Here is a 23,373-nt window from a genome sequence, read left to right as displayed (position 1 = left end):
TATTTTAAAGTTATTCCTATATTGTTTATGAGACAGGATTAGAAATTTCCATCTAATTTTTCTTTCATAATGGAATTCCTTTAGCTTTTCTTTGTACATTTGGAAACCACATATATAATTTTCCAGGGGGTTTCCTGAAGCAAGCCACACAAGAGATGACTGTGCCATGTTCGCTTCATTTTTCAGTGACCGTCCCTTTGATTTCGTGGGTTTGGTTTTAAACACTGATTAGGAAGGCCAGGAACCAGGGAAGTCACGATACAGCCTCATGAGTAGATGGCTTTTTGTTGGATAATATTCCACGAGCAAACTGTTCTTTGATTGTGGTCAAACTTTTAAAAAAAAAAAAAATAAACAAATTTGCAAATAAACTCCCTGAACTCAGTTTCTCCTGGCTGTTTGTGTTGGGAAGGTGCCTGTTTGGATTAACTGCACAGCACATGGCAAGTCTTCACTGGCTAGAGTTTTACTCCACCCTAGATTGCAAAATAAAATCATTTCTCCCTATGTAAAATACAGTGCCCAGTTTTAAAACAAGCTGTACTTGTCAACGTCACGGTAGAGGGAGGTGGGAAGGGACTGAACGGGAAGCCCGGAGACGTGCAGTCAGCCCTGGGCCTGCTACTTGCTGGCTCTGGAGAAGCGCATGGTGACTCTGAGCCTCGCCTTCTCACTGGTGTCACCAAGGGCTGGACTCACCACTCAGGGCTGCCACTTTCTACCAATGTGCGGTCGGAGAACAGATTCCCAGGCCTATGTCAAGGAAGTTGGGCCCCACGTGGTCAAGGGTGCAATACTCGCAAAGGTGGAGCGAGGCAGCCCCATGGAGCGCCTCAGAGCACAGAGTCGCACAGACCAGGTTCAAATCAACACGCCAAGGCAAAGCCACTTGCTTGGCAGTGTGATTGTGAAGAAGCCAAACCTTTCTGTGTCTCTGTTACCTCATCTTACAAGGAAGAGATTATGTGTACCTCCCTTGCAAGCTTCTTTTGGAGATTAAATGAAGCAATGTGAAAAACATCTTAGAGCAACATGTGAGTCTTACAAAAGGCTCAAGAAACAGCCGCTAAAATTTACCTTAAAGGGTGACCACTGGGGTCAAACCAGGGTGATGATATCATGGATGGCCCAACCCAGGACATCTCCGGTGTGAAAGAGAGAACTGTGTGATAATCACGTCGGGTCCACTGGCGTATGCCAGGACTGTCCCAGGCACACTGGGACCTGTGTGACAACCCTGCCTCCAGCCCATCACCATCCAAGACTCAATAAAGAAATTAATTTTTAGGTAACAATTATATCTTACCTATTTTACAATTCATTATACCTTTTAAAGTCTCCATATCACTTATTTGAACTTTTCATAAAGTTATGTGGGAAAATGTAGGACTGCATCAATTACTCTTTAATAATGAGCAAACAAAGGCACAGGAAACTACAAACTTTCCCATAGTGACCCAGTGTGGCAGGGTGACGGGGACTCCAAGAACCCTGTGAGCTCCTCCATACGTCCCAGCCTGCTGGCAGAGAGGCAGGGTCATGTGACTAGTTCTGGCCAATGGACTGTGGGTGTGGAAGTAGCCTGAGTCACTTCTAGTCTAAGGCACTTAACAATGGCTGTGAGTTCTCAACCCTTTTCCTCACATGTTGCAGCAATCAGGAAGCCGTGTTTTGAGATGCAGGTATCACAAGATGGAAGATGCCCGGAACCTCAAACACTGGATGCAGGAGAGACACACTGGCCCAAGTCAACTCTGGGCGAATGAGACACTTTTGTTGTACTAAGCCCCTGAGATTTGGGGTGTACGTTTCACCCTAGTATACTACAGCCTGCCCTGGCTCAGCCAGTTAGTAAGACTAGAACCCACATCGCCAACTTTTACTGTAGTTTTTATTCAACAGTATCGTATAATCCTACCAGATTGGGAAAAAAGATATCCAAGATTAAATGCCATAGCTTACTCATGGTCAGCCTTCAATGCTTAACTGGATTTAAAACAAAATATTTATTTGGTTTAAAATAAAACAGTTCACACCCAGAGCCAAGTAAAAATAAAAAAGTTCCAAAATGCAAGGTTTGTTTTAATTGGGTGCTGATTTGTTCCAATATTTAGGTTAATGCACGAAGTCTGAAGGCCTCATTTTAAAGACAATCCTAACATGAAATTGCCTTGATGTTGCATCTAGATTTAATTGAAAGTTAAAGGGACAAATGGAAAAATCCAAGTAGAGTGTGACTAGTTTGCTATCTCAACCTAGAAAATCCATTTCTCCCTTTCTTTCCTATTCTAATCCTACTCATCCATCAATCTTATTTTCTTAATGGGGGAAAAGCTGCACACATCAAATTTTGCAAACACGTGGGTCACAAGATTGCTTAGGCCAGGGGTTGGCAAACTTTTTCTTTAAAATGCCATAGAGCAAATATTTCATGGTCTCCATCGTACCTCCTCAGCTCTGCCACTGCAAGGGCCAAAACAGCCATAGATAATCCCGAAATGAATGAATGTGGCTCTGTCCCAATAAAACTTTATTGAGGGACAGTGAAATTGGAATTCCATATAAATTTCATAAGGTACAAAATTTAATTTTTCTTTTAATTTTTTCCTAACCTTTAAAAATGTAAAAACCATTCTTAGCTAGTTTGTGGTACACAAACGGGCAGCAGGCTGGACTTGGCCCACAGGCCCTCTGTAGTTTACTGACCCCTGGCCTGGGCTTAGCAGAGGTGGCGACAACATATTAGGCAATTACTGCAGTGGGAGGAGAACACAAATACTGTTGTTGTAGTTCTTCACTTCCTGGTGGCTGGTGATCCAGGGCTATGATTCCAGAAGGCCCGAGCTCCACAGTTGGCGAGGGCCTCAGCTCCTGTGCATGAAGCATGCTGAGGCAGGTGGCATGTGGCCAGGGCACGGCCCGACAGGAAGAGCAGGAGCCCTGCCTGGCAACTCTCAGTAGCACCTTTAAGACTCTGGGGCAGCAAGAGCCACATAACTTTATCCAGCTTGATAAAAGGCTGAGCAGGAAAAGAGCCGGGGGTGGGCAGGATTTGCTGGGTCATCCCCAACTGAATCAGGGCCCTGGGGCCCCCACCCCTGTCTGCAGCCTCAGCTTCAGCCCTGAGACCCTCCCTGAATTCCGGCTTTCGGAACTGTCTTGATCTGCTCCTGGTATCAACTTACAAACTCATGTTCTTGGCTTATGTTTCCTCCCTTCAACTCCACTTCTCAGAATCGCACCTCGGGAATCACCAGGTACTGACCTCACAAAGCCTCTGGCTCATCCCGGGACCTTCACAAGCCACCAAAGCCAGGCAGAGCTCAGAGGGGAAGATAGCAGGTGTGTAAGAGAAGAGTAAAGAATCGGGTAGACAGGTAGAAACAGGATGCGGCCAGGCCCAGAGAAGCAGGAATCCCAGCCAGGGCAGAGCAGCAGTGACCACTGCCCTCAGAAAGACACTGCCAGCCAAGGTCCCTTGGTGACAGGGCAGGTGGGGCCTCCCCAACTGGCTCTACTCCAGGATCCTTAAGGGATCCCTGAGGGAGAGTCTGGCTCTGGGTGGGACAGGGGCTCAGGGTCCTCCGAACCTGGGCAGCCAGACCCCCACTGCACGGGCTCACAGTGGGCTCATTCCGCCTTCTTGTCAAGGCGCCATGCCACCCCTCTGCCCTCTGCCTGGCCAATCGATCCACAGCAACAAAGCCCAGCTGAGGCCCTTTCTGGTCCATGGATTCTTCCCTAATTATTTCAATCCCAATCCTCAAAGTCTCTCCATTCCCTGAACTGGAGAACTACCATTAGTACTCAGACCTGGTCCTAAGCCTGGTGCCACCATCTGCCATTCTCTTGTGAGTGAGTCCTGATCTTTGGCTAAACTGTGAGCTCCCAGAGGGCAGGAGAACACATAACAGATACTCAGTAGTACTTATTGAGCTCAACTAAAAGGTACATCACTAGAAAGATTAATACAATTGAGGAAAAATATGGGATTCTGGAAAAGAAAATAATGTAGAGGCACTACGGTAGAAGCGAGTTTGTACATGAAAACTCCCAGCAATGTTCCCGGTGGCTTTGTGTGTCTCCGACTCTCACTAGAATTTTAAATAAAGATGTGATTCAATGTTTTCAATCATCTTAATGCCTAAATTGGATTGACCACATTGTCAAGTCTGATCAGCTGCACAAATTGATCATTAAGAAGATTGGGAGAAGGCGGGGAGGGTCCGAGTTGATGGAGAAACAATCAATTTAGCATTTGCATTTAAATATAGCTTTGGCATTTCCTGTATCCAATGCAATCTAGGCAAGGTGTGGCGGGCTGGGGAAGGCAGTGTGATTACCTGAGTCGGAATGGGTCCAGGAAACCGCGGTCAGCATCGCTCCGTCACAGGCACGACAGAGGGGCCCCCATCATCACGCTGGTCTCCTCGAGGCTGGCGGGGAAGAGCAGTGAAGTCAGAATCCAGGCAGAAGCAGCAGAGAGAGCCCTCGCAACCACCATGGGTGTCATCTCTGGCCTGACTCTAGAAAATGACGCACTTCAGTGAAAAAGCCAATTGTAACAGTACCTCTTTCTTTCTTGGATCATTAATAAAAGACTGAGTCTTTCATGATGGAGTGTTTTTGAAACTGCCTCGCAGGGCATATGAGGAGCCAGAAATTTGAAAATACATGCCATAGACATTGTGGGATTCATTTATTTTACCGCAACTGACATTGAGATCATTTTCTCTTCCTACAGCTGCTGCTCAAACACTTGTCTCCATAAAGGAAAAACATCAGAGCTCCAACGAGCGTTGGAGGCCGGCGTTCCACCCCACAGACCAGCCTTGACCCACGGGGTAGACCGAGAGCACAGGCCGCAAAGTCCATACCTCTCTATCCTGCTGTCGTAAAATGAAATTCCTCTGGCTCTAGTCCTGGGGCCTCATTCACTAAATGGACTGCAAGTTATTGGGGCACAATGAACCAATAATCTTGCAAAATACGAAAGTTGGTACGCGAGATAGATTGCATAATAACTTCTGATGGAAGACACTTTTTTTAGCCCAGGCCTCAGGGATGATAAATCAATAAACTCTCTAATGAAAAGAATGGTATTGTCCTCTGAGCTTTAGTGTGACAATGTTAGGAACTATGGAGCAGTGGTTCCCAAACTGCAGTCCCTGGAATAGCAGCATCAGCATCACCCGAGAGTTTGCAAATGCTTTGCCCTAACCCCAAATCTACTATGTCTGGAGGTGGGGCCAGGAATCCGTGTTTCAACAAGCCCTCTGTGTGATTCTGATACACCTCAGGTCATTAATTTATCCCCCCATAGAAAGATATTTGTTCTATTGTCATAAAACAAAATTACCCTACTCTACTTCACATTTAAGCTCCAGTGAAGGACAAAGCATTGTGCTAGGGACCGGGGAAGGCTGAAGAGTCAGAGAAGAAAGGTGATGAAGTCCCCACCCTCAAGAAGCGTATCATCCACTACGGAAGATAAGACACTGCGCAAGCAACCCACAGACCAGAACTGTGTTGTTTCTTCTAATGGTTAGAGGGGTTTCAGAGGTGACGCTTGTTTCTAGTTGGGGTCAGGGGTGGGGACGCCAGTAAGGGACAGCATCCTGAAGGCAATGACAATAATAACGGGCCTTGAGATTGGGACAGGACTTTGACGGGAAGAAACAAGTAACAGCCAAAGCGAAAGGCCGGGAGGTGAGGGAGCAAGAGGGCTATTCAGGGGCACCGAGCAACTGGGTCTGCTACAAGAGAAACTTCAAGGTGATCTGGGTGAGACGAGGTTACTTCCAGACAGGTAAAAGCTAGGGCTCCTCTTTCTTGTGTAAAAACTACCCAGCCGGCACCCATGGCTTATGTTTAGAAACTGATCTCTGATAAACTAGGTGACTTAAAGATTTCTACATCCCATTTACTTTCCTGTACTTTCTGCACTGCATTTTCCCGAGGGGAGAGCCTCAGCAGCTTCAACAAACGGTTGAAGGTTTGCCCAGGAGGAAGAACACACAAAAAATTTTTAAAGTAGGCATAAGAAACTGGAAGTCACAGTAGCCTCAGGCCATTCTGCAAAAGGGCAAAATGTTACCACACCTCAAAAGCCCCTGAGGACATCTCTGATTTTTAGCTTTGGAAGATACTGTGCCTCAAGTTGATAGCGGTGTGACTTAGCCACAAAAAAGGTTAATTTAATACTCCACATCTCCAATTACAGAAAAAATTCCTTTCATGACCAAGAAGGTATGGCTTTTGCTTCTAGAAAGCAGACATAAATAGAAGGCTTTATTTCCTGATGTGGGTAGGTGAATAATGGGAGCCGAAACTGTTTTGGATGGCATAGCAAGGCTCCGATTGGATGACGCTGGATTCCAGACTCACTATCTGTTTGCCTGTCCCAGCTCTGCCTGAGTCACTCGGGCAATGCCCTCGACCCCTTAAATATCAGTTTTCCATCTATCAAGAAAAAGAGGCACCGGCCTGCCCCACCTTCTTTGAAATTTAAGTAAGAAAACAGAGGCGAAATTGCTGTGAAAATTATAAAGTGCAAAACTATCCAAAGGCACGGAATTATCCCCGTCATTGAGACTTTGGGGTGCTCATGAACACTTGTCACCTGACTGGCCTCTGAAAATATAAAAGTGAAATGTTTCCAATGCCCTTGACACTCTCCTCTTAAAATATCTGCAGAGACAGCAGTTCTGAGGAACAAACTTGGCATCAACCAAATCATTCTCCCAAGAAACATTTCAAGGTAAATCTTTTACTTGTAAATTTTTTTTTTTTTAATGTTATTCCTCTGACCACGATAGAGCATCCGGTTATCTTTCAGCAGGTCCTGGTGAGCACAACTCAGTCTTCAGCAACACCGACATATACGATGGCAATAATTTATCATCTCTGCAGTAGTGTAGTCCCAGATGAACCATTTACTAATTTATTTCCATATGTAACCGGAAGAGAGATTAATCAGGCTTCCAACTCAGCAACCTGACTTGTGCTTTCTTGCCTTAACAGGCTAACTCTGGGCAAAAGGAAGCTCACGACGTTTACACAGAAACCAAGAGCTCCTGTTAAAAAGCCTGTCAGCCTCAGACATAAGCCTCTTGCACGCGCACACACGCACACACACAAACACACACCCCTTTCTTGAGACGGCTTGCTCCTTATGTCAACTTAGAGGGCTGGTTCTTTATGTCCTCATAGACTTCACATAGGCCCCGTGTCAGACACAACTGCAGGCAGGAGTGAGCTCAGAAACATAAGGCCAAATCAGGTACAGCCGCAGCCCCGTTCCCCTCCCTGTCTGCAAGGTCGGGGGCTCGGATTTCTGAAGCTGAAGAGATCTTTTTGCCACAGTGCTGCGCCCAGCTGGCCCGACTATGCGGTGCCCGGGCACTGGAAAGTATGTGCTTTCTTTTTTCCACTCTTTTTAAGGGTCTGAACTTGACTGAATTCAGCAGCTGCCGTGTCCCCAGCGAGGCGATGGCTAATGAATTGTTTGTTAGCTTAGCTCCCAGTTCCCCTGAGCTCAACTCTCAGGCCACTTTTGTTTTTAATTCTATCCCAGGGATAGCAGCCTTTAGTAAGAAGTGGTTAATGGAATTGTGGTTGGACAGCAGTGTTTACATGTAGAAAGCGAGCCAATCCAAACACGGGGAGAAAGCACCCCCTGATCGGTGACGCCTTAGGTGGAACCCAGGGCCACTGCCGGGAAGGCTCTGCAGACAGGCCCATGTAGAGATATCACACACTTGAGGCACTGACCAACTATGTGGCTTTGGAAAAGTCACTTAACCATTAACCACTGACGTTCAAAATTCCCTTCTTTGTAATAGTTTAACTCTCTAAGGGTCCTTCTGGCTCTAAAATCTTATGATTCTACGAATATGAAAAAAAAATCAGCCATTCACCTGGTTACTGCATTTGGCCAATGCCAAACAGCAGGAAGTTTTGAAGCATCTGAAAGAGGCTGACGTGGTCCAGGTGCTGTGACAGATACAGATGCCTTAGGAATCTCAGTGGCCAATACATTCTCTTCAAGCAAAGAACATAAGCGTTTGAGGATTGCTCAACAATACGTATCTTTACAGGGTTTTAAGAATTCAGTTAGATACAACAGTTTGATCATAGTATCGTTCTAGGTATGGCAAACCTACCAAAGTCATGACCCTTGCCTTTAGTACACTTACATCTTGGTTAAGGAGATACACGGCTACTCTTAATGGAATGAAATGTGTGCTATAATCAAACACAAAGAAGCAGTTATAAGAACATGGAGGGTGGAGAAACCATTCTAGTGAGAAGGGGAGATCTGCACGGTTTTCTGGAGGAATCGTCATTTAAGCCGGGCCTTGCAAAGTAGCGATGGGAACAAAGGCATCCGGCAGAGGCAATCTCAAGGGCAAAGGCTTAGAAGCTTCCAAGTGTGGTTGGGACACAGCATTCAGGAGCCTAGGGCAGGGCACAGGAGGCCAAGGAAGAAAAGACGTAGTGAGAGGGGAGGCTGGAAAGGGACTAATGGTGGAAAGCCCTGACCGCCAGTCAGTGGTCACCGGGAACCTTCGGAAGTTACTGGGCAGTGGAGACTCCAAATGAGCTCAGCTTCAGGAAGTTTATTCTGACAATTCTATTACCATTTAAGACTGGGAATAAGATCAGTCTGTACCTTCATTTTTCTCTTATTCATTCCACACTGCCACTATTTGGGAATCTCTCAAATTAGTTTTTTTTTTTTCTAAATCAATTTCCTGGCCCTTTGAATGGAAGCAATGAACTTTCCTATAAGTACTGCCAAGATTTTACATTCCAGTGACTGGCTGGGCTTGGAGCTTTACATTTAGGTTTATGTGTTTTTCTATTCTTATGAAAGAGTTACAATAACATGACATAGACTGGTGTTTTGTTTTGGTTTGTTTCTACACTGGAAAATACTTCTGGATGATGAAAAAAATACACAAACATTCCACCTGTTGGAAGGGCCTGCTCTAGCATTCCCAAACAGACAAAAGTTGAACTAGTCATCCGAATTGTGCACTGAAACAACTTTTTGATTTCCAGTTTCAGAGTCCCACGTCAATGAGCTCAAGGTTTCCAGGGTCTCTCAAATGCAATAACAGAACATCACGTGGACTCTCTTACCAACGGCATTTGGTCCCTTGGCCTTGGCAGGGCAAGTGCCGGGAGCATCATGCAGCTATCACAGGAAGAAGCTGCCCACCACGATATGTGGGGCTTGTACCAGGCAAGCCAGGGCATGGGGAATGGGGGGCTGCAAATCTGCCTCCCATCAGCCCCCAGACGAGCTGGTGTTTTGAGACTCCACCAAAGTGAGGGTGGGAGTGGGCGGCAGAGCTCATCCTCCGTGAAAGGAGCTGCCTTTGATATGAACCACCATTAAAAAAATTGCCCATAGGCCAGGTGCCATGGCTCACGCCTGTAATCCTAGCACTCTGGGAGGCCAAAGTGGAAAGATTGCTTGAAGTCAGGAGTTCCAGACCAGCCTGAGCAAGAACAAGACCCCTTCTCTAGCAAAAATAGAAAAAATAAGCTGGGCAACTAAAAATAGAAACAAAAAATTAGCCGGGGCCGGGCGCGGTGGCTCACGCCTGTAATCCTAGCACTCTGGGAGGCCGAGGTGGGTGGATCGCTTGAGGTCAGGAGTTCGAGACCAGCCTGAGCAAGAGTGAGACCCCGTCTCTACTAAAAATAGAAGCAAATTATCTGGCCAACTAAAATATATATAGAAAAAAAAAATTAGCCGGGCATGGTGGCGCATGCCTGTAGTCCCAGCTACTCGGGAGGCTGAGGCAGTAGGATCGCTTAAGCCCAGGAGTTTGAGGTTGCTGTGAGCTAGGCTGACGCCACGGCACTCACTCTAGCCCAGGCAACAAAGCGACACTCTGTCTCAAAAAAAAAAAAAATTAGCCGGGCATTGTGACGAGCACCGACCAGTAGTCCCAGCTCCTCAGGAGGCTGAGGCAGGAGGATTGCTTGAGCCAGGAGTTTGAGGTTGTTCAGCTAAGCTGACACCACAGCACTCTAGCCTGGGCAACAGAGTGACACTCTGTCTCAAAAACAAAAAACAAAACAAAACAAAATGCTCATAGAGGATAAACACTTCCCCTCTCTGGATTGCTCAGACTACACATGGGCATAAACGAGAAACTTCAACATTAGCTTCATTTTGGATCACCTTATTTAGAAAGGCACATTGTATTTACTCACTGGGGTAACATTCCAGGGTTCAAGTCCCTGATGCATAATTCAAAAGCTGTCCCAGCCCTCCACAAGCCCAGGTGTTCAGGAGCTGTGAGCCTCCCAGAGGTGTTCTCTTAACATCTAATCAAATAATTACTACAAAGAATAATATGCAGTAGGTGCTGTAGATAGTTCCCTGTGCACATAAAAAAAAAAATAGTCTCATAGAGACCAAAAGAGTTGTATACATCACTTTTTGTAAAAGTCCACCTATGGTCAGAAAACTAATTTGCTTCAAATGAATAGATTAGCTTAAATCACGATGCCATTTTACATTCTCTTCACTGATACATGAATAATAAAACTATAAGGTAAATGTAGGCTTAAACTGAATAATGGGCACAAATAAAAATATTTTGACATTAAAAACTCAGTATAAATTGGACTACAACATACTTGAAAGCTCCCACAATCACAATGTGCACACTGAAATCCATTAACCTAATACCTAGGCTGCTATTCAAAAGTAGGGATCTAGCACGCAAATAAATGCCCATTTGAACACTCCTCCTAAATTACTGTACAATTTGGTTGCAAAGTCACACACTTACAAAGTCTATCATCTTTACTTGGTTGCTTCCTAACCAACACTGAAGTCATGTAAGGCTACAATGTAGCGGCATAACATAAACGCAGACATCAGCAAATGGTACTAAAAAGTAGCAGCAAATGTCAAAGACAAGCCAGGGTCATCGTGGAGAGAAGAGAGATATTTACATAAGCATTCAGAAAAGACAATGGAGCCCCAATTTCCCTTTAACTGCACACCTAATCAACCTCTCTGCTCCTCACCTGATCATTTTTATATAAAAGCAATTTCTACAACGATACATTCAAAGACCTTAGTTGCCATAAACTCAGCAGCTGTTAAAGATTCTGTTGCACATTAGATTTGCTTTAAGACTCAGCTATTTTCAACCAAAGCTTTCATTCCTTACCCACCACTACCCCCCCCCTCCAAAAAATTAGCTTCACTGACAATATCCTTCTTCAATATGTCATCTGCCAAGGCCATTTTCTTACCTTTGTAACTCACTCACATTTGTTTCATTTGATGATATTTACCCAAGCAAGGACAATTGTTTGATTGGAATCTTGCAACTTTCAACTTTGCCCAGATTTTGCTGTCGTGCAGAAGGGGAATGCCGCAACCCCAATACATCGCTCAGCTGAGCTAATACACATCTGAATCCGGAGCTATATTTTAAATTCTTTTACATTTACTTAATATAGTGCGTGCCGCCTGTCCACTGATGCGATATCAGAAACCTGCAAGCTACTATTTCTGCAACTGTGTCACTGTAGATAGTCTGAAACATGTACGTAGCTGTTGCCATGGAAACAAACACAGCTAGGGTAGAGTGCCACGCTGTGTTAATTCCTTCACCCATGAACCCCAGGGGAATGCTAACATTCATCTTCTTTCTCCTTTAGTCTCACACTGCTTTAATATTTTTTTAGCATTATCAAATGATGTACTAAATACATATGGTACACCTGAAAATACGGACAGCTGAAATGAGCCGTGGTACCAACCTAGCCTGCCGGGTGTCTGCTTAAGGTGGTGCAGCTCTGCAATGGATCCTTTTACTAACTTCTCCTGGGAGAAATGGAGAACTTTGTCTTTCTTTTAAAATGGTGTGGGTAGGACAGAAAAGGTGAGCACCTTGTCTCACCTAAGAACAGTTATCATGGAATTGCACTGGAATAAAGACCCTGCCAGAGATGAGTCTTACCAGTTCTTTGAAAGGCAGAGGGAGGCCTTGCAAACTTTCTGAAGTGGATGCAAGCTACGAATTGTTCTCCCTTCCAACTAGGCTGCATTAACAGGCTGTAAAGCCAACAGTTTTAATTAGGCAAAAGCATAAACCCTCAACAAGTGCTTCATCTGTCCCTACTTGGTCTTTGTTTCCAAACCCAGGCAAGAAGATATTAGAATGAATGAGTAGGTAATGAGATGGAAATCTGCCATCATTCGGGAAGAAATGTGATTTTCCTGGAATCTGAACATATTCTTATTTGCTTCAAGTTCAAATCTCTGCCCTTATAAATGTCTTGGACCTGTGGAGAAATGTCAAACCCTTTCATTGCACCTAAAATGTGTGGTTATTGGCACATTGGGCCATCTTCCCATTATTCAAACCAGTAAGCCACTTTAAATATTGGTGTTATACTCATCACAGTAGACAAACGTAAGCTGTTTAAAATCTTAATTACATCATATCCCTTGGGCTGGTTAATAATACTCAATCTGGATGAAAATGGCCACATTGTAGATCTGCATGCTGATGTGCTTTACTTGAATACAATTTCCGCACTAAACAATCAATTGTAGGCTTTAAAAGTGCAGATCCGTGACCCTGAACTGGCATGTTTTAAAGAAACCACTACTTTATCTGTGGAGATTATGGCAAAATTATCCTACAAAAGATGAGCAAAACCTTTCTGTTATTTTTCTAAATTGAATCATTCTCAGCTATTTACTGTGATAATAATAACCAACTCATCCCTAAGATAAAGCAAAACAGAAAACAGATACATACACCTTACTGGCTAAGAAAAGATGTCATTTTTTAAAAGCAATCTCAAGATGACATTAGGGTCCAGCATAAAGTCTAGTGTTCAAGTATGAGTAGGGCAGATAGAGGTTACCTTTTAACTCATGGTGACCAGTACTTAGGAACTTCCGGAGCAGAACCACAGCAGTGAAAATGGGAGTCCCTCCCATTAACGTGGCAGTTCTGTCTCCACATTCCCCTAGCATTTCCCAGCATTTTCACATCTGACTATCACAAGCATTCCATGAATTAGCTTGGCAGGTGTCACCAATCTCATCTCACAGAAGACACACTTCTGAGGCTCTGAAAAATCAGCAACTGGTGCAAGGTCATACATTAAGTGTCTGAACCTTGTCTCTGTCACCTGGTCTAATGCTCTTCCATGTGTCATGCTGCCCCTAAGTGTAGTTGGTTATAAAGGACTTAAAATAACTATAGCATCAACACTCAAAAAGGACAGGTACTAAAAATCAGATTAGTTGGTGTGGGGATTAATTATGGCTGCTGGTTGAGGTTAGGCTGATGCTCCTCCTTGTTCTCCTGCACCCATTCTCTTCTCCCAAGGATGGGAGAACAGGGCCCAGCCTTTGGGCTGAGTTTAGCACCTGCCCCAGAGCAGATCATCTCAGCCTACTCACAAGACCCCGAGCCCCCTTCCTTCCCAGGCGTCCCAGCCCTGGGACACACCCTCAAAGGCGGGCTTGGAGTAGAGAGATGGTTGGGAGGTCCTTGGGCTTTGGAGGTGAAAGGGGGATTGGGAACAGCAAGAAGAGGCAGTAATTAGCTTCCCCAAGGAAGGGAGCCATTCCAGATCCTGGCTGCCTATCCCCCCACCCCAATTATTGACCTAAAATTGACCATCTTAATCACTTTTAAGTGGTATTAAGTTCAGTGGTATTAAAATACTCATAATGCTGTGCACCACCATCCCTCTCCAAAACTCTTTTCATCTTCTCCAACTAAACTCTATACCCATTACACAATCACTCCCCATTCTCACCTCCCTCAGCTCCCAATCCCTGGCAATGCATGATTCTACTTTGTGTCTCTATGATTTTAACTACTCTACCAAATGTAAGTGGAATCATATGGTATTTGTCTTTTTGTGACAGGCTTATTTCACTTAGCATAATGTCCTCAAGGTTCATCTGTGTCGTGGCATGTGTCAGAATTTTCTTTCTTTTTAAGGCTGGGTAATATTCCACGGTATGAATATACCACATTTTCTTTATCCATTCATCTGTCAGTGGACGCTTGGGTTGCCTCCATGTTTTAGCTACTGTAAATGATACTGCTATAAACATGAGTGTATAAATATCTCTACAAGACCCTGCTTTCAATTCTTTTGGGTAGAATTGCTGGATCATATGGTAATTCCATTTTTAGGTTTTTTAGGAACTGTCATACTATTTTCACAGCAGCTGTACCATTTTACATTCCCACCAAGAGTGTGTAAGGGTTCCAATTTCTCCACATCCTCACCAACACTTGTTATTTTCTAGGTTTTTTAAATAGCAGCAATCCTAATGGGTTTGAGGTAGTATCTCCTTATAATTTTGATATGCATGTCCCTAACGATTAGTGATGTGGAGCACTTTTCATGCACTTGGCCATTTTTATATCTTCTTTTGAGAAATATCTGTTCAAGTTCTTTGCCCATTTTTGAATCAGGTTTTTTTGGGGTCACATTTTAGTTCTCTATATATTCTGGATATTAATCTCATCAGATATTTGATTTCCAAATACTCTCTCCTATTCTCTGGGTTGCCTTTTTACCTGGTTGTGGTTGCTTTTCCTTTTTCTTGAGACAGGGTCTCACTCTGTCACCTGGGCTAGAATGCAGTGGTGTCATCACAGCTTACTGTAACCGCAAACTCCTGGGCTCAAGCCATCCTCCTGCCTCAACCTCCCAAAGTGCTAGGATTACAGGCATGAGCCACTGTGCCCAGCCCCTGGTTGCTTCTTAACCACACTTACACCCACCAGATAATGGAAAGTGGATTTCATCATGATTTGGGTTATTCACGACCTCCTCCCCAAATTACCCCAAATATCAAGAATTACATGGATTTGGTCAAGCTACATTTTGGTGAAAGAAGACTTCCTAGAAGCGAATTTTTCCAGACCACAGAATCATTTCTAAGTTGGTCTAGGGGGTTCTTGGAGCAGCAGAGGCAGCCTGTGGGCAGTGTTCAGGGCAGGCTTCACACGGCAGAGGGGAACCGAGTGCCTTCAAAAGGATGCTCCAACTCAAGACTCCATGATTTGATCCCCTTTGGTAAAAAGCTTTCCAAAATGGATTGTATAAGAAAACCACAACTGGGCAAAGTCCATGGCTCATGATTTAGCCTGTTGTAAATATTTTTCACCACTTGGCTGGTGTCATGAACCTCTGCCCATTATGACAGAGAGGTGCTCTCAGAAGCCGTGGAAGCGTAGGGCAGGAGGGAGAAGAGGTCACTGGTACAGGAAAAGGCCCCACACTAGGGTGATTTTCTAATCATCGTATTTACATTTTAATTTCCTCTGGCCTCCTCCTGCTCCTCCCTGGCTGTCAGGGTATCAGCTGGTCTTCTCGCTGCACAGAGTGGCCTGGCGCACACAGTTCCCTCCTGTTTTGATTCACATCTAATATGCCAGGGGCTGAGAAACCAAATAATAGAGTTGATTAGAATTTTGTCTGAAATAAGATGAATACAGGCCTGAGAAAGTGTCCCTGAGCGCTAAAGTGCCGACTTTTGGATGCCACTGACTTTAGGTCAATTAGCCTAAAGCCAGTCACCTAATGAGCAATTTGCCTATAATTTAAAACCTTTTTGAGTGTTTTTACATGGGCAATAGCCTTTAATTTTTTTTTATCATCTCATTGGCAGTATAAGGTTTTAAAATCAAGCCTTCTAAGGACACACCCAGCTTGTTTTTAAGATTTAGTTTATGCTTAATTTTAATTTCTAAATTAATTTTTGAGATACTGACAAGGAATGTAAAAAAAACACTCAAAATAGAAGTGAATTTCTGATGAACCGGTTATTAGGCAAATCAATACGAGAACTGGCTTTAAGGAAACTTTTACAGCTAATTTTCACTTTTTAGGTTACAAAACCTAAAAACTGCCAGGGGAAATGTGATATCTAGTCAGACTAGAATGCACCTGCTGGATTTCACGGTGCCTATGTCTCTTTCTCTTTCTTGTCTTATGATTGCTCAAGACTCTCCCAGTTGAGGTTGCAGCCTTCTCTGAAGGGAAGTCACTTTGCACTGTTTGGCTTTGTATTTTTCCACCATGAATTCAATTTATGGGCACTACTGAGCAAAGCTCAGCTTGCTGAGTCTCACCCAGAGCCGTGCTCACCTTCCCACTCCTTCCAGGAGCCTCCATTGCAAGTTTAGAAGTAGTCGGCACAGTTGGCCTAACAGGCTCCCATGATCCTTTGCACCAAAGCAATGCACGGACTGCAGAGTCTGAGGACCACTCACCGGAAAACCCAATTCTTAAGGCAGGGGGGTGGGGGAAGGCCCAAGGTCAAGGAGTATCCAGCATGATTGGGACCGATGACATCAGCCTCATTCAGGTACCTTACTGCACTCTGTTCCAAGTGCCCTTTGAGAGGGAAACCAAGGACCAGGCCCACCTTTAAGCCAGAAGCCATTGACCTGTGAGACCAGGACCAAGCTAGGGGTATGCTCCTATCCAACAGCACCGGGGCTGTAAAGTGGGACAGGAAAAAAATTGGAGATGATCCTGGTTTCCCACCAGTGGCTCTGACCCAGATGCTGTCCCTCTGGGAAGAGGCCCTGAGCCACTTAACCACTCCACAGGGAGCAAGTACTGCAGCCAGCCTGGTACCCTGACCTAGCAAGAAGGTCTGCCAGCCGGTGAGGGGGGCTTTCTCCCTGGAGCAGCGGTCCTGCTGTTTGTCAGCAGACTGGGGAGTCACTGGCCCAGCTCTCAGAGAAAGGAAATAACCAGGAAGGCCTCACTCTTGTGATGTTCACATGAATGCTCAATCTGGATTCAGGAAGAAAATTCTGGGAATGGAAACTTCTCCTTTTCATCCTGAAATTATCATTGTGAAGTTTGCCTTCAATGTCTCCCATTGGGGACAGAGCAGCAAACTGTCCTCATGGGTATGACTTTCCTCTATCTCTGTATGGAGGGCGATGCATGGGCTCAAATCAATATGCCCTCAATGCGGCCATGTCCCCTGGAGGACTGGACACGAAGACCGAGGCATTGAGGAAGCTGTAAAATGTATTCTTTCCTTTTTCCTTTTTCTAAATCTGAGGATGTGATGAACTATACAAATATATTTTGTCCTAATCTTCCCTACTTAGGAAAAATGTAAGTTTTTTAAATACAGGAAGTCACTGGTAATGTGCATGATCAAAATGTAAACCATTTGTATTAGTTTGTTTTTTTGTTTTGTTTTTTGTTTTTTGTTTTTTTGCTGTTTTAATAGAAACCAAGTAATACTGGCTTAAATAAAAATACGTTTGTTTGTTTATCTCTCCTGTAATAGCTTGTGATGATAGGTGGTCAGGTGGGGGTGTTGTGGGCACAGTGAAGGCAGAAACCAAAGATTTTTCTATCTTGTTGCTCTGCTATCCCCTAGTGTTTCCCACATGTGTATGATCATAAGTAGCTCACAACAACCTTGTCCCTGTCCTAATCACAAGCAAGGAGGAGGGAGGACATGATAGACTTGCTCCTTCATTTTAAAGACAAAATCCAGAAGCTGTACCCAACGGGTCCATGTCCATCTACGAGCTAGCAGTTAAGCCACCAGGCCATCGCTGGCCAACGCTGTCCACACAAAGCTCGGGGGCTCCACTGTTGAAATGAAGAAGCAGGGACTGGACACTGGTGGACAACCAGCAGTGTTTTAAAAACACTAAATATATATTTATGGATACAAAGATACACAGTGAAACTTTACAAACATGCTTGGGAATGTTAAGCACCCAATTGAAGAAGTTATTTCCGTGGGAACACGAGGGAGAGATGAGTCCCGGGATTAGGGAAGTGCACAGGGACCTTCCATTGTATCTTCAATGTTTTATTTTTTAAAAATATTTGAAGCAAACATAGCAAGATGTTGAGCTCTGCCAAAGCTGGGTAGCAGGTACATGGGCATTGTAGCTTTTCCTATGTTAGAAATAGATCACTTTTTTAAAATCAACAACATTTGGCATTATCTCAACTACCCAAGTGCAACTCAACTCATCGTAAAAGTGTATGTCACCAATTCTAAAATGCACATTTTTCTACATATGAACTCTCTGAAATGAGTGCATCTAATTATATTAGGCAGCATTTTTTTCTCACGCGGGTACAAAAAATAATATTATATTTTACAACTGATGGTGACTTAGATTTGAAGATGTACAATGTATAAATCGTATTTCATGTGGATGGTCGTGTATTGCAATGTGTATGGGGGCAGGGGAGAGGTGTCTCACAACGGGGCATCCCAAGGCTGCTGAAGCTCTTAGAGCTTCAAGTGACCCAGGGAAAGGGCCTTCCCCCACTGGGCGGTTGTCTGACTTCCAGGCCAATGTCCTTTCCACTGTGTCGGTGCCTCTGATGAGATCATGTAGAGCACCCACACTCAGACTTATTTTCTTTGCAACTGAGGAAAACAGAGCAGATAAAAGCCCTCTTTTATTAGTTCTAAAGTGCTTGAGAATCTCTTACCTGGGAAGAAACAAAAGCAATGAATGGTACTGTCAAACTCAACCCACCCCGAAGTGGAAAAAAATGGAGTCAGATAATTTCTGGACCAAAATTTTGCACAGGCTGAGAAAACGCAGCAGATACAGCTATCTGAGGATGACACGGGCTTCTCCCCCTACCCAGAGCTAAGTCATGATCCTGGCCAGCAGAAGTGACCAGAAAGACCCCCGTGAGCCACTGTCCTCTGATGTCTGATCCATGCTATTGTGGAACTCTCTCGTAGAAAATCAGCTAGGAAGAACTGGTAACATTGTTCCCTCGATAGTATCAAGATGCAAATGAACCCAAATGAAAATAAATAAATAAATAAATCCCTACAGCTGGTTTATCTGAACAAATAAAAATAAATCGCCATTTATTTTTAAAAAAAACATTTGTAAAAGTTTTCTTCCTTTCTCACATTCGGTTAGTATACAGTTGGCATTTTCAAAATTCAAAACCTGATGTGGATTTGGAATTCAATGAAGCACATTGGAAGACATCTGAGTGAAAAAATAAAAGTTCTAGCCATATGCTCCTGGTGCATGAATTTGAATATTTGAAAGGTAATCTAGAAATGAGAATGCTTCCAATTTTCCTTACCAACAACAGTAATTCATAGCAACCACACGTTTTATAGACAGAGCCACTTCCCCCTCCGAGAGACAATAGTAGGGCAGAGTCAGGGACTAGTTACGAGTGTGTGGTTTTCACTAGGTCACCGGACAACTCTGCAGCTCTGTTTGGTCACCGGGGAGGGAGAAATAATAACTCATGCCTCACCAGGCATATTAACCCATAAGAGAGTTTCTAAAATATTCACGTTTGGTTGGCAATTGGATGAAAAGCCAAAAGACCCTGCATAATGGCTGCTCCCAAAAGATACGTGCAACACGGTGAAAGCAGCTCTAATGTCAAGCCCATCCGATTTGCTCCTTGCTTCCTTCTATTTATCTACACGGCCAGCAAGGAAATGACCAGAGCCAGACCAACAGTGCGGACTCTTCCCCCTCACTCTGACACTTGTTTGCCCCCCCACCTAGGAAGGCAGGAGGCCCTGTGCCCCAGCTAGGAGAGAGTTCCCTGACAGTGCCCAGCCAGCTTTTCTCACCCTGCCTCTGGGCCAGGACTCTAACTGGGTCACTCAGTCAGAGAATATACAAACCAAGTGGTCACGTGCATTCAGGGGACACCAACCCGCAGCAGACTGAAATCTGTAGCATTATGCTAGCTCGCTTTCCAAGCCACGCGTCAGGAATCCAGCCCATGTGTTTGCAGGATGGCTACGTCCAAATCCCGAACGTGCTGATTCCTACGCATTTGGCAATGGGAAGTGGATGGCAAGACTTGTGAGAGAAGTGAGCAATCTTTGACCTCCCTGGGGTAAGATGGGAGAACGAAGCAATAGCATTTCTTCTGGATCTGTCCTAGCAAGAATTCACAGTGGACTCATCCCTCAGTCTGCCCCAGTTTGTATAGATTTGTGTTCTTCCCAGGGGCATCAGAGAGGGCCAGAGTTGGGCCAAGAGCCACAGTGCTGCCGAGGAGAGCACTGGAGTGTCCAGGAACCCATGTCTCTACCCTCGTCCCCCACCACCCAAGTCCAGACCTTAACCTTCATCAAAACCCCAGGTCTGGGCGAAATCTCTAAGGAATGGCTTCACACGGTTAGGAGAGGCCCTTTTCTTGGTATAGACTGTTTGTAAGATGACACATCACAATCTTACCACCATTACCAAAGCCAACTCCCTCTAACAACAACCATGGCCCATAGGACAGGTCGTTACCACTTCCCTAACCCAATTAGCCCATCTAGAGACCTGACACCAGGGCTCTTGGACCCAGCCCTCACTCACCCCAGCAGCTTCTGAACCAGACATGAGCTTGTCATGAAGCACTTTCTTCCTCAACAGAATTTCATGCATCCCAGAGGTCTAGGATGATCTCCCTCCCTGGCAGTGAAATACAATAAATATAAGGTGGGACAAGAGTTGGAAAAGACACAAGCTCCGTGGATTAGCTCCCTATGTGCTTTCTGCCTGGCTGAGTTGTGACGATCAAATCTTATCTCTGCAGCATAAACTAGATCAGAGCTACAGCACGACCAAAGCGGTTTTGGTTGCTGTTGTGGTTGTATGTTTCCTTTAGTCTGTAGGTTGCCTAAAATGACACAGCTAATGAAACACTGTCTCTGAATCCACCTGCTCTTCACAGCATGAACTGCAGCTAATTAAGCAGTGGGGTCAGTTTAGCCCAGAAAGCCACGTAACAGCACAATGGCAAAGATCTGAAAAATACCTGAGCCCGGCAGGCACCAGGCTAACCCAGAATTCTAAGATGGTAAGGTAAGAAGCAGGCAATTGGAGCTACCAGGTTGCCCCACCAATGGAAAGTGGCAGTGACAAATGGAGACTGCTTCCTACGGGAGTCCTTAGCAGGCTAGGTAACACTTGAGAAATTTGAGAATTTGACCACATCCAGAAACCAGTGTTCAATAATAACTCCACAGTTGAGCAAGGGCTTTGCTAAAAAGGTCTTTCTATTTGATTGCAAACCATACATCAACTTGCCTTAACTTTATTGTAAGGAGAAATTCAAAACGTATTCTGAAAGGGATCAACCCTAACTTTATTTAGGTCGTGCCATTGACATCCACAAACAATGGGAAGAGTGTGACTCATTCAGAAACAGCAAGGAAAGGTCAATGCCTCGCTTATTTCTTAACCCACGGTAATCCGTGCGTGAGTACCGTGAATCGGCATTTGCCTCGATCTGCTTCCCACTGCTGCAGTCGTTAAATGAACAGAAGGAGGGAGATGGTTTCACACTCATTAAAAAAAAAAAAGCAAAGGTGTGCTAGTGTGTAGGGAAGTAAGGCTGCGAAGCACACGGGTAAGGACAGCTCTCAAAAGCATTTAGATAACGAAGCCTCAATAACCTGCCTGTGAAGTAGCAATGACTATAACTCCATTTTACCAATAAACAGCCTAATATTCATGCATTTGAAGTGATTCGCCCAAAGTCCCTCAGAAGTTAATAATAGTTAAGCCAAAACTAGACGTGGAGACTCCGGGCTCTGTACCCGGGCCACAGAGCTGTGTGCTTTGTTTAGGAAGGGTAGGCTGAGTATTTGATGCGCAATCCTAGCACGGACCGGTCAATCCAATGCAATGTCTATATTCGTCATGGCTGACATTTCCATGTACCCTCAAAGCAATCAGCCTTCCTGTATCTGGAACCCCTGGGCCCATAAGGGACCTGGCAAAATATATTAGGAGCTTGGTCTATGGGTGAGTCACCAGGCTTGTGGCTCAGCTCAAAGCATCTCCCCTGCTGAAGCTGGGTGAGTAGCATCACATGAACACAGGGAAGGCAGCACTGTTCCCTGTTGTGATACACACTTTGTGCCTTTGAAATACTCTGCTAAGAGGAAAGAACATCTCTGAGCACACTGAAGAGGTAGCCTAGAAATTCCACAGAGCCCAGAGTGTCGGCTCCCAGATGTACCTTCCAGATCTGCGCAGCAACACAGAGAGTCAGGCCTGATGAACGGGGACAGTGACGTTGAAGGTGGCGCCCAGAAAAACAGAAGAGCTCGGGCAGAGCAGAGAATGTCAGCATCATTCTGATCTCCTTGCAGGTAAAGCTATGAGAAAACTGAGGGCAACGGGCAGTGAAGCACCTGCCCAAGGTCACCCAGATTATAAATGGACTTGCTCTGAGCAGCCCCTAGGGTTTCTTTTACCCAAAGCCACAGCCAACTGTGGATCAGTGTGTCTCAAACGTCCACATGCCGCGGAGCACCTGCGGGCCCTGTGAGAGGCAGGCTCTGAGCCAGCAGGCCTGGGGTGGGGCCGAGACTCTGCATTTCTAACAGGTGCCCAGGGGACGCCCACGCTGCCGGCCCCTGGACCACACACTGAACAGCAGAATCCAGAGCATCATGACATTCTGGGCCCTTATGAGTTTAGGCTTTTCCCCCTTCCAAACGAGAGGGTCTGCACGTGGCAAGGAATAAGATATTGGCTATTGATTGGCCCTATCGAAGGATGTCACATCATGTCCCTCAGGACCCTCTCACCAGGTTTCGCATCATCTGCTGTCCACCCCGGCACCAGTGTTACTGCTCTGAGCTCACCCCCTGCTTCTCTCCCCTCGCTCACTCTCTTCCACCCACCCCAGCCTCCTGGCTCTATTCCTGCTCGTTAAATATCAACTAGCCCTCCCTCCTTCGGTGCGGGAAGCCTGCCCTGCCCCTCTGGTTTACAGTTATAGCACCCACCCTTGCCTCTTCAGGACGTCCTTCTCAGCTTCATCTGTCTCCACGGCACTCACGCCTGTTTGCAAATTACACGCATTATTCATTCTGCTCCTTGTCCACCGCCCCACTAGCATGTCGGCCCCAAGAAGGCAAGGATTGTGTCTGCCTTGTTCACGGCCATATCCCAATGTGTGGCACATGATAGGCACTTAAATATTTATTGAATAAAGAATTTAATTTTTAATGAAATTTTCAAAGTGCCAACCATCACCCTCAAGGACTCCAATGAATTGTTTGCTTATGTCTGATAGGAATAGTATTTTTTTCATCCGAAGAAACTATTTCTTTAAGATATCAAAAGGATCCGTTGTTGCAGATTGCAGGAGATATTTTTATCCCATCATGTAAGTAAGGGCTCCGTGGAGAAAGGCACTCCCCAGGTGTTCCAGCGCTCATTCACCATTCAGCCCGACGGGATTCCTGCTCCTGCCCCCTCATGGGACCCCACAGACGAGCAGATCGGACTCAGCGGGCTGATCCCTCCAAGAGGGGCCTCCCTCTCCTATGCACAGTGG

General features: G+C 45.1%; 1 protein-coding gene across 2 annotated transcripts in view; it reads right to left on the bottom strand.

Moving 5' to 3' along the window:
* The window catches only part of FOXN3 (forkhead box N3), a 363,642-nt gene that overhangs the window by 265,416 nt on the left and 74,853 nt on the right, over window positions 1-23,373 (bottom strand). The window contains exons 1-2 of one of the 2 annotated variants that reach the window (XM_045562179.1): window positions 11,290-11,448; window positions 4,344-4,436 (exon numbers count right to left, since the gene is read on the bottom strand). The gene's annotated coding sequence lies outside the window, so the exon portion shown is untranslated. Of the gene's footprint in view, window positions 1-4,343; window positions 4,437-11,289; window positions 11,449-23,373 lie in introns of those variants that run through there. The other variant, XM_045562186.1, reaches the window with a different exon arrangement.

Source organism: Lemur catta, chromosome 1, assembly GCF_020740605.2.
Source record: "Lemur catta isolate mLemCat1 chromosome 1, mLemCat1.pri, whole genome shotgun sequence".
Taxonomy (NCBI): domain Eukaryota; kingdom Metazoa; phylum Chordata; class Mammalia; order Primates; family Lemuridae; genus Lemur; species Lemur catta.
Note: the sequence above shows the minus strand (reverse complement) of the source record. Positions and strands in the feature narration are given on the sequence as shown.